This window comes from Citrus sinensis, chromosome 7, assembly GCF_022201045.2.
Source record: "Citrus sinensis cultivar Valencia sweet orange chromosome 7, DVS_A1.0, whole genome shotgun sequence".
NCBI lineage: Eukaryota > Viridiplantae > Streptophyta > Magnoliopsida > Sapindales > Rutaceae > Citrus > Citrus sinensis.
The window spans coordinates 25,110,471-25,120,529 of record NC_068562.1 but is presented as its reverse complement, the minus strand read 5'-3'; positions in this window follow the sequence as shown (position 1 = coordinate 25,120,529).

Genomic DNA, 10,059 nt, shown 5'->3' with positions numbered 1-10,059 from the left:
TATTATTGAAATCGAACATGCTTTCAAAGGTTGCAAAGGGGAGCTATTTATAGTAGTAGTAATTATCATAAATCACGAAGGAAAACAAAATTCTAAATTAAAAAGGAAACAAAATTCTAAATTAGAAAGGAAATTAAAAGTCTTAAACCTTAGTTAATCATGAAACATATCCTAGTATAATATAGATTCCTAATTTGCATCAGTTCCCTCCAAGATAGAGAGAAGTCGCCCTCGAATTCAGATTGTTAGTGGTAGCATCTTCTTCATGATCACCTTTGTAAGGAATAAGATGCTTGACATTGAACACATATGCAGTGCAGATATCACTAGGCAGCTTCAATTTGTATGCATTACAATTTATCTTCTCGATAATCTCTAAAGGTTTGATTTCCTAGCAGAAAGCTTGTTGTACTCTCTAATGAAGAACTATCTTTGGTTAAGACAGCCCAAACAAGATCTCCCATTTAAATTTCTAAAGCTCAACGCCTTTTGTCTGCCATAATTTTATAACCTTCAGCAATCTTCTTCAAAGACTCTTGCGTAGCTATATGAATCTTTTTAAGCTGCTCAATAAAGTCTTCTGCCTTGTTGCTTTTGCGAACTAAATCTAGAACTAGAACCAAGTCGATAGGAGCTCATGGATCATATCCATAATTCACCTGAAAAGGGATTAAACTAGTACTACGCTTAACTCCTCAGTTATAAACAAACTCGACTTGGTATAACTTTTGATACCATGTCTTCAGGTTATTGCCAATTAGACTACATAGATGGTTTCCTAAAGAACGGTTGACAACTTTAGTTTGACCATTTGTTTGTGAGTGATAAGCACTTCCAAGATTCAGACAAGTGTTAGTCAACTTCCATAATGTCTTCCAAAAATGGCTAAGAAATCATGTATCTCAGTCAGATACTATAGAACTCGGTAAGCCATGCAATCTATAGACTTCCTTGAAGAATAGACAAGCAACAGTCAATGCATCTGTAGTCTTCTTGCAGGCAATAAAGTGAGCCATTTTCGAGAATCGATCCACAATAACAAATATTGAATCCATACTCCTCTGATTATGGGGTAATCTCAAAACAAAATCCATGCTAATGTAGCGGAAGCACTTGTCTCAAATAGCTGATGCAGCGGAAGTTTAATGTCCAAATATTCTGTTGATTCTAGATAATATCGAAATAAAAGAACAACTAAATTCACGTTGATTCAAAAGAATACCGCAAATTTAGGGGTTAAAACTCGTTGATTATGTAGAACACTTGAATTAACTGCTCAAATACTCACAAAGAGATTTGAAAATTGAAATATTATTGAAATCGAACATGCCTTCAAAGGCTACAAAAGGGAGCTATTTATAGTAGTAGTAGTAGTAATTATCCTAAATCACGAAGGAAAACAAAATTCTAAATTGAAAAGGAAACAAAATTCAAAATTGAAAAGGAAATTAAAAGTCCTAAACCTTAGTTAATTAGGAAACATTTCTTAGTATAATCTAGATTTATAATCTGCATCAACCATTGATTAAGATCAAATCTTGATCCAATGACCGTGAATGAAGGGCTATCATGAAAAATGACAACATAAATGGAGGGGCATAAGCTTATCTATAAATAGAGGCCATGCTTAGGCCATTTGGATATAAAACAAAAAAAAAATGATCCTACACCACTTTTTTCTCAGGCCTCTTTTCTAAAACAAATTTCATTACATAACCTCTGTATTTTATGAATCAAACATCCAATATATTGTTCTTTGTAAGAACAATATATTGATTCTCGATAGGCTTGTGACGTTCAAGAGTATTAAGATTTGCTTTCATTGATGCACAACGCAAGTAAACAAGTAAGTGCTTTATTGTATCCTAGAGGCGCTTTTGGTTAACCCTTGTACATCACTCAATTGATGGGTGCAAATAACATCTTAAGGAAAATAACGTTTGTAACGTGCCCTGAAGTACACATTATTTTTCTGTAGTTTACCTATTACTATTATTTTCTTCCTACATACAAAGTTATAAATACACTACTCTATACAATAAAATTCCATTATTATTACTACAATTCTTTACATTCGCCAGTCTCCACAAGTACACATCCCCAACAATCTTAAGACGTTATTTTTGTAACAATGGCACTAAGTTCATCTCTTCAACAATTTGCAATTGATTTTGTCAAACTAGAGTAGTTTGATGGTGGCAACGTTATATGTTGGCAGAAAAAAATTATTTCTTTTTGACAAGCCTTAATGTGGTATATGTTCTCACAACACCAAAGTCTCAAGATTGTGAGGATGAGACATTAGTAGAAACTACAACGTGATGGAAGTGGAGCAGGATGGCTACGTCTGCAAGGGACACATTTGCAATGCCATATTTAATACTTTGTTTGATCAGTATCACAATAAACCCACAACAAAAGAAATATGGGACTCATTGGAGGCTAAGCATATGATGGAAGACGGCACGAGTAAGAAATTCTTGGCTTTTAAGTTTTTTAATCATAAAAATAGTTAATAATAGACTTGCGATTGAACAATATAATGAGATTTTGCATATTCTTGATCAATTCAACTAACACAACATAAAAATAAATGAGTTTATTATTGTTTCTTCAATTATCTATTGTTGTACAAAATATAAAAAATCAACAAAATCGAGCAGAAAAGTTGAAAAAAAAAACATTCTCCCCAATAGTGGGGAGCAACCATGCTCCATAAGGAGCAGAAACCATGCTCCCCAAGAATGGGGAGCAGGAGATATAATCCCCAGGGAGTAGAAACCATGCTCTCCAAGAATGGGGAGTAGCAGGGAGCAGAACCCATGCTCCCTGGAGAGTAAAAACCATACTCCCCAAGACTGGAAAGCAGTAGTGGGAGCAGAAGCCATGCTCCCGAGGGAGCAGGACTAGTAACCATGCCCCTAGGGGTATCAAAATAAGTGATGGCCGATAGGACCATTGACCTGATTTTGGATTATAGACCACGTAGAAAAGCCAAGTCTAATTAGGGGCTATTGTTGAATTAAGCCCAATAAAACAAAAGTCACCAATGAAAGGATATTACTTAGTCCAAAAGTAAATTAAATAAAGTTTGACACAAATATAACTAGTGAAAAGATAAATAATATTTTCGAATTCAAATCCTAGAGGATAGAGAAGAATTAGAAAGAGTTTAAGTAAGAAAGGGACTTTATCTGTAGAAGGCTATAAAAGCAAAGGTCTCTCTTAGTAAGAGCACGAGCACTAAAAATGAAGCAAAGAGAGGGAGAGTTGAATTATAATTGTGATCTTAATAAAATATTTATTTTCTTTGCCCTTGAACTTAGGCCAAAATTCTTTGTCTTTTTGTTATAATGCCCCCACCTAGGTTAATTCTCACTAGAGTTTACTTCTAAAAAAACCTTAACTCTTACTGATGTTTATGATGTACCTGAAATTAGGAAAAATCTTGTATCTAGTAGCCTTCTTAATAAATTTGGCTTCAAACTTGTATTTGAGTCAAATAAATTTATTTGTCCAAGGGTGATACCTTTGTTGGAAAAGAATACATGTATGAGGGAATGCTTAAACTCAATATTAATAAAATGAACATTTCTTCTGCTTACATGATTGGCATATTCGTTTAGGACATGTGAATAGTAGAAGATTGGATAAGATGGTAAATTTAGAATTAATTCCTTAATATGAAAATGATATGTATGAAAAATGTAAAGTGTGTGCACAGACTAAAATCACAAGAGCTCCTTTTCAAGAAATTTAAAAAAAAAAAACTTCTTTGTTGCATTTAATTCATAGTGATGTATGTGTTATATATAGTAATCCTACTAAAGGTGGTAAAAAGTACTTTGTAACATTTATTGATGATTTTTCAAAATATTGCTATGTGTATTTATTACATTCTAAAGATCAAATGCTAGATAAAATTTATAAAAACAAAGTTGAGAATTTTTATGACATTAAAATTAAATACCTTAGAAGTGATAAAGGAGGTGAATATGCATTTCCTAAATTTTGTGAATCTATTTGCATTGTGCATGAAACTAGCACTGCATATATGCCGCAATAAAATGGCGTAGCCAAAAGGAAAAATAGGACACTAATAGAAATGGTTAACATTATGCTTTTTAATGCTGGACTTGGTAAAGATTTTTGGTGAAGTTCTTTTAACTACATGTCATTTCTTGAATAAGGTGCCTACTAAAGAAAAAAAGTAACCCCTTATGAATTATGGAAAAAGAGAAAACCTAATCTTTCTTATATAAAGTTTGGGGTTGTCGAGCTATTATAAGACTACTCGAACCTAAGATTAAAAAAAAAATCAAAAGAAAGGGAAATTGAATGCATATTTTTGGGATATGTTGAATATAGTAAAGTTTGGAAGTTTCTTGTAACAGAACCTGATAGCTTTGTTGAGATCAATACTATAGTGGAGTCAAAAGATGCCATATTCTATGAAAATAGATTTTTCATTCAAAAAGTTTTGATTCTCAAAAGGATGATAAACCAATAGAAATTAGTCAAAAGTGTAATGCTAATAATGAGCAAAATCAATTGAGAAGAAACAAAAGAATAAGGACAAAAAAATCCTTTGAACAAGATTTTATAGTCTATTTAGTAGAAGAAACAAGAGACTAACAATTTAAACAGATTATTATCATTCTTGCTATAGTGTTTGATCCCCTCACCTATGAAGAGGTAATAAATTCCTAAGGTGCTACCTTTTGGAAAGAGGCTATTAATGATGAAATTGACCCATTATGGGTTAACAAGACTTGAAAATTAGTTGATTTACCACCTGGCTTTAATCCTATAGGTTGTAAATGTGATGTAGATTAGGAATCTATATTATATTAGGATATGTTTCCTAATTAACTAAGGTTTATGACTTTTAATTTCCTTTCTAATTTAGAATTTTGTTTCTTTTTCAATTTAGAATTTTATTTTCCTTCGTGATTTAGGATAATTATTACTATTATAAATAGCTCCCTTTTGTAGCCTTTAAAGGCATGTTCGATTTCAATAATATTTTCAATTTTCAAATCTCTTTGTGAGTATTTGAGTAGTTAATTCTCGATATTCTGTAGAATCAATGAGTTTTAATCCCTAAGTTTGTAGTATTCTTTTGAATCAATGTGAATTTAGTTGTTCTTTTATTCCAGTATTCTCTAGAATCAATGAAATATTTTGAATATTAAACTTCCACTGCATCAATGGTTCAAATTGAACCATCACCATTTCAAATGAAATGCCACCATGAATGGATGTATCATTAAGTGAAAAGGTACCTCTTTTACAAGGCATAATTAATTGGACATGTCTTTACAATAAGACCATTTATTTTTAAAATGGGAAAATATCTACCGTCCACCTGTTTTTTTTAACTTTTTCAAAAATACAAAATTCTTTTTTTTTTTTTGCTAGAATCCACCTAAAGTTACATTTTGTTTCACTTTTACACTTCCGTTTGGAATCCGTTAAAAAAACCAATGGAAGCTTAAAAAAACGACCATTTTACCCCCCAAAATGAAAATAACAATTTCACCCTAAAAATTACCAAAAATAATCAAATTAAATCTAAATATTTTCCCCATTGGTTAATAAAGAAATTAATTCCACAACCATAAAATGCATGTTTTTTTTAAATATGTCTATAATTAGAATGCTAAATTATAATGGTAGTATTAAAAATAGTTCAATCTTACAAACCATCAATTGAATTTAAAATAAGTATAGTTTTATTATTTACTGAGTTATAATTTCTAGTAGTTAAGATTTTTTTATACTTCATTAATGTACCAATAATGATATTTATCATTAAATCTGATTATTTTTGGCATTTTTAAGGTGAAATTGTAATTTTCGTTTTGGGGGTAAAATGGTCATTTTTTTAGGTTTCCGTTAGTTTTCTTAACGGATTCCAAACGAAAGTGGAAAAGTGAAACAAAATGTAACTTTAGATGGATTCCAACAAAAAAAAAAGAATTGTATATTTTTGAAAAAATAAAAAAAAACGGATGGATGGTGGATATTTTCCCTTTAAAAATTAGTCCACCTGTTTTATCTTCACAAATTGTGTATAGAGCTTCGGAGAGAAAGACAAAATCCCTTTCGCCGACATGCTCTACTTCTCCTAAAGCCTTATTCTGGGGAATATCATCAATGCAATGCTTTTGGAATTTTAGATATTGTTAGGTGAAAAATGCATCATTTTTATTGAGCTCGATTTTCTTTTCTTACATATTAGTTGTTTCTACAGCCGTAGCCAGCATTTCTATTCTGATGACCTGATTAATTTTTCATTGCTTGAGAGATAATAATTCCGTTTCTTAAACGAAATTGCAAAGACGATTATGTCAGGACGGAAGTTATCAGTAGAGAAATTGTTAGAAAGCTGATGAGAAAAGGCTTAGCCTACAAAGATACTACGGAATCCTTTACTGAAGATAAAATGAAGATGAGGGAAAAGAAAACAAACGAGGGCACTCTACGGGACACGTTCAATGGCTTGAAAGAGATTAATCATCTGGCTAATGTAAGAATTACAGAGGCGTTGTCAATGTAGGGAGGTTGTCAAATCAATCTGGAGTTAGCCCCAGTTCCCAAGAGCATGCTTGAAAAATATGAGGACACTATCAGTAGCCCGTTTACTCATAGCCTAAAGAGGATTCTCCTTACCATGCTCTGTTTCATTATGCGGGACATGAGGGACACTGGGGTGATGAATATCGAAGTGGACTTAATTGTCAGGTGGTGGCTTCAGTTGAAACTTGTTCAGATAGCTGGGCTTAGAGTTGATTTCGCCTTGAAACATGTGAAAACAACAGCGGATGCTTGTTATTTTCTAATAGATAATGAAACTGTTAACAGGGCAACCCTTTTACGAGCTACAAGAGGAAATAGCTCAGCTTTCTGAAGAGATCGATGAACGAAAGGCGAGAATCGAGAATCTGAAGAAGGGAGCATGAGACAAGATATATGGCCATGGTTCTGAACGATCGAGATTTGAAGCAATGGGCTTCAATGGAGCTCTGAGATAAAGGGGCAAGACAGCAGCCGACGGATTACTTGACAACATCCCAAAATCGTAGTCGTTAGTTAATTATCCATCATTTGTTTTCTGCAATTTTCCATCAATTGAAGATTTGCAAATTGTACTTAATATCCCTGCTCAATTTCTCAATCACATTGTGGAAACAGTTTCGCGATTTACAGACCATTTCAATCCTTGGAAAATATACTTTCAAAATCGACCCTGTTATAATGAATTGAAGTAAAGAGTTAGTCATTGCAGTAAATATTTGCTGAAGAGAGTGCTTTTCCAATAAGGATTCCATAATTTATTGAAGTGTAGAATGAACTTTTATAATGTTGTAAACAGGTTTTATGTTGTGGTAAAACCCAGTTAAAAGCCCTTCTTCACTTTAACCTCACCTGATAATTTCTTATTTGCTGAATTCAGCATATAAGGCCGTTTGATTTATAAACACCTCTCATACATTATAAGCCACTTTTCGCAAATGAACACCAGTGCCATAGTTCCAGTACAGTTGCTGTCATTTACTTCAAGAAAATACAAGTTCTCTGCAACCTACAGCAATTGCTTTCAAACCGCTATTACTGAAGAAAAAGCAGTTTCTTACAGAGATTTGGATCTACAAGTTGTTTACAAAATTGTCTAATGCACCATCTCAGCAAATCCAAATAATTCACGTATAAACACTTGGCAAGGGACATGAATCCCACTGTTGAAATGTTGGAGCACTGTCTCAAGCTTAACTTCTCAAGCTTTTAACAAAGGATCATCAGATTTCATCTCATTCCCTCTGATAAGGCTCGAAATCAAGTCCCTGACCTTGGGGAGAGTACTTAATACCAATAACTAATATTAACTGATGTGGAACATTTTCTCATTCAATGATCATGAATATACGTCTCAAGAGCCTAACGGAATGGTTTTTGAAATAATTTTATTTAGTTGGCCAAATGAATTAGAATTTCAAGGGCATAGGAATTGAAATTTGATTTGGACTTTATTCACCTCTCTATTTTTAAAAGGAAAATAACATAAGTATCTGATTGAAAATTCATTCAGTATGAATCCTCTCACAAAAAGAAATTAAGGCTTAATTGATGTCTTTCGAATGTGCACCACCTTTTGAAATTCCAATCATTTGGCGAAATTACCGAACTACGTCCAGCTTCTGAAAAATCAATTTCAAAGCTAATATCATTTTTGGCAAAAAGTTAACTTTGTATTAAACCTCATTATAATACACCAAACACCGCAAAAAAAAACCCGTGGGGGAGTCGTAATTAGGCAGCATTGCATTCGAAAAGAGAGGCAAAATATTTTCTTCTTCCAAACACGATCCTCAACCTCAGCCACGACTATGAAACAAAATTTCTCTTCTCAAAACCCAAAACAAAACTTTTCTCTCAAACTCACTCGCCTATTCACTGATTTTCCTCCCTTCTCCTTCAATTTCTCAAGAGCCAAACATAATGAACACCTTGTCAGTGCGGCCAAGCCCAGCCGTCGTGCAACGTCAATCATTAAGTGAGTGGTACAGTCGCAGCATCTGAATCTTTGATTGGAGCGACAGTGTCATTTGAATTCGAACAACAGCGTGGTGCGGCGGTGGTGCTACGGCGAGATTCGAACGAATTCACGTGCAGATTTCATTTTTCCATTTAGGTATTCAAGTGTTTGAGTTGATGGCTCTATAAAGCCAAATAAATAATAATAATAATAATAATAATCTATTGAAATCATTTCCATGAAATCTGGAAGTGTAAAGGCGTTGATGTGAGAGAGTGTGATTAAGAGGGTAGTGGAGATTGTGGTGTTGAATTGGTGAATTTAGGAGATGGGCTTTTTTTTTTTTTAATTTGTTGGCTTGTTTGTTGGTTTTTATGTTTGTGTTCTGTTTTCTAGCAATTGTTTTGGGAATGAGGTGAATGTTAAGAATTTGGAGAAGAATGTAAAAATATTGGCGATTTGAATTTTTTTTTTAAGAAAAAGAAAATCATGGCTGATTCTTGCAGGAAGAAGATGATTGCTGCTAGAACAGTTAGTTACTTTTTATTTTTCCCCAATGTTTCACTTTTCCAACTCTTGGTGATTCAGGGAAAGCCTGAGTTGGTGGCTGATGATGAAACCAAGATGGCACAGATGGTTTGCTCTCCAACAAACCATGAAGAGTGCACGGCTTGTGGAAGTTAAAGGAGCGAATTCTGGTTATATTCCTTAAATATATATATATATATAGGTTACAGACCCTTAATTGAAGGGGGCATGTTTTGATAATATGGGTATCTGAAGTATGATTAAATAACTTTAACATGAAGTAACTTAAAATGCTCTGTATAGCTTATGTGTTAATATATCTTGTTAACTGTATAGCTCCTATTTCATACTGGGTTGCTGTATTAAAGAGTTTGAATACTGTGGAACCGGAAGTAACGGTGAAAATTTATTGAATTAGGTTATGACAATTTATTGAATTAGGTTAATTACAATTAACGCTAGTGTTACTCATGATTGCAAAGTTGTATTTTTTGGTTCGATTTTGTCCTAGGAATGATATGAGAAGTTTGAAATATGGTGCGTTACTTAAGATTTTATATGCCTTCTTGTGAATTCATGCATACTTACTCATGTCTCACATCTTTTCATTGGGTGCTTAGAACGCATTTTGGTACTTGCATGCAATAACATTGAGGGGTGAATGGTGATGGCCTCCTTAATTGGAAGAAATGAATGAATGGATTAGGAGAAGCCATAGTGAGAGTGGAGTGCATTTGAAATTCCTATCACACCCATTTGGATGCACTGTTTTCCACTCTTTAAATTTCCTTTATCCTTCAAATTAAGTTGAAAGTAGTTTTGAATTTTGATGATGGAGCCTTAGACTCTTGAAAATCTTGAAGATTGCGATGTTACTGAAGAACATGAAGATGGCGTGATTGCTGAAGATGCTGAAGCTGGTGTTGCTATTGTTGCTGCAATAGTGAAGTTGAGGTTAGTAGCAGCACTGTAAATGGCGGTGCTGTTGCTGC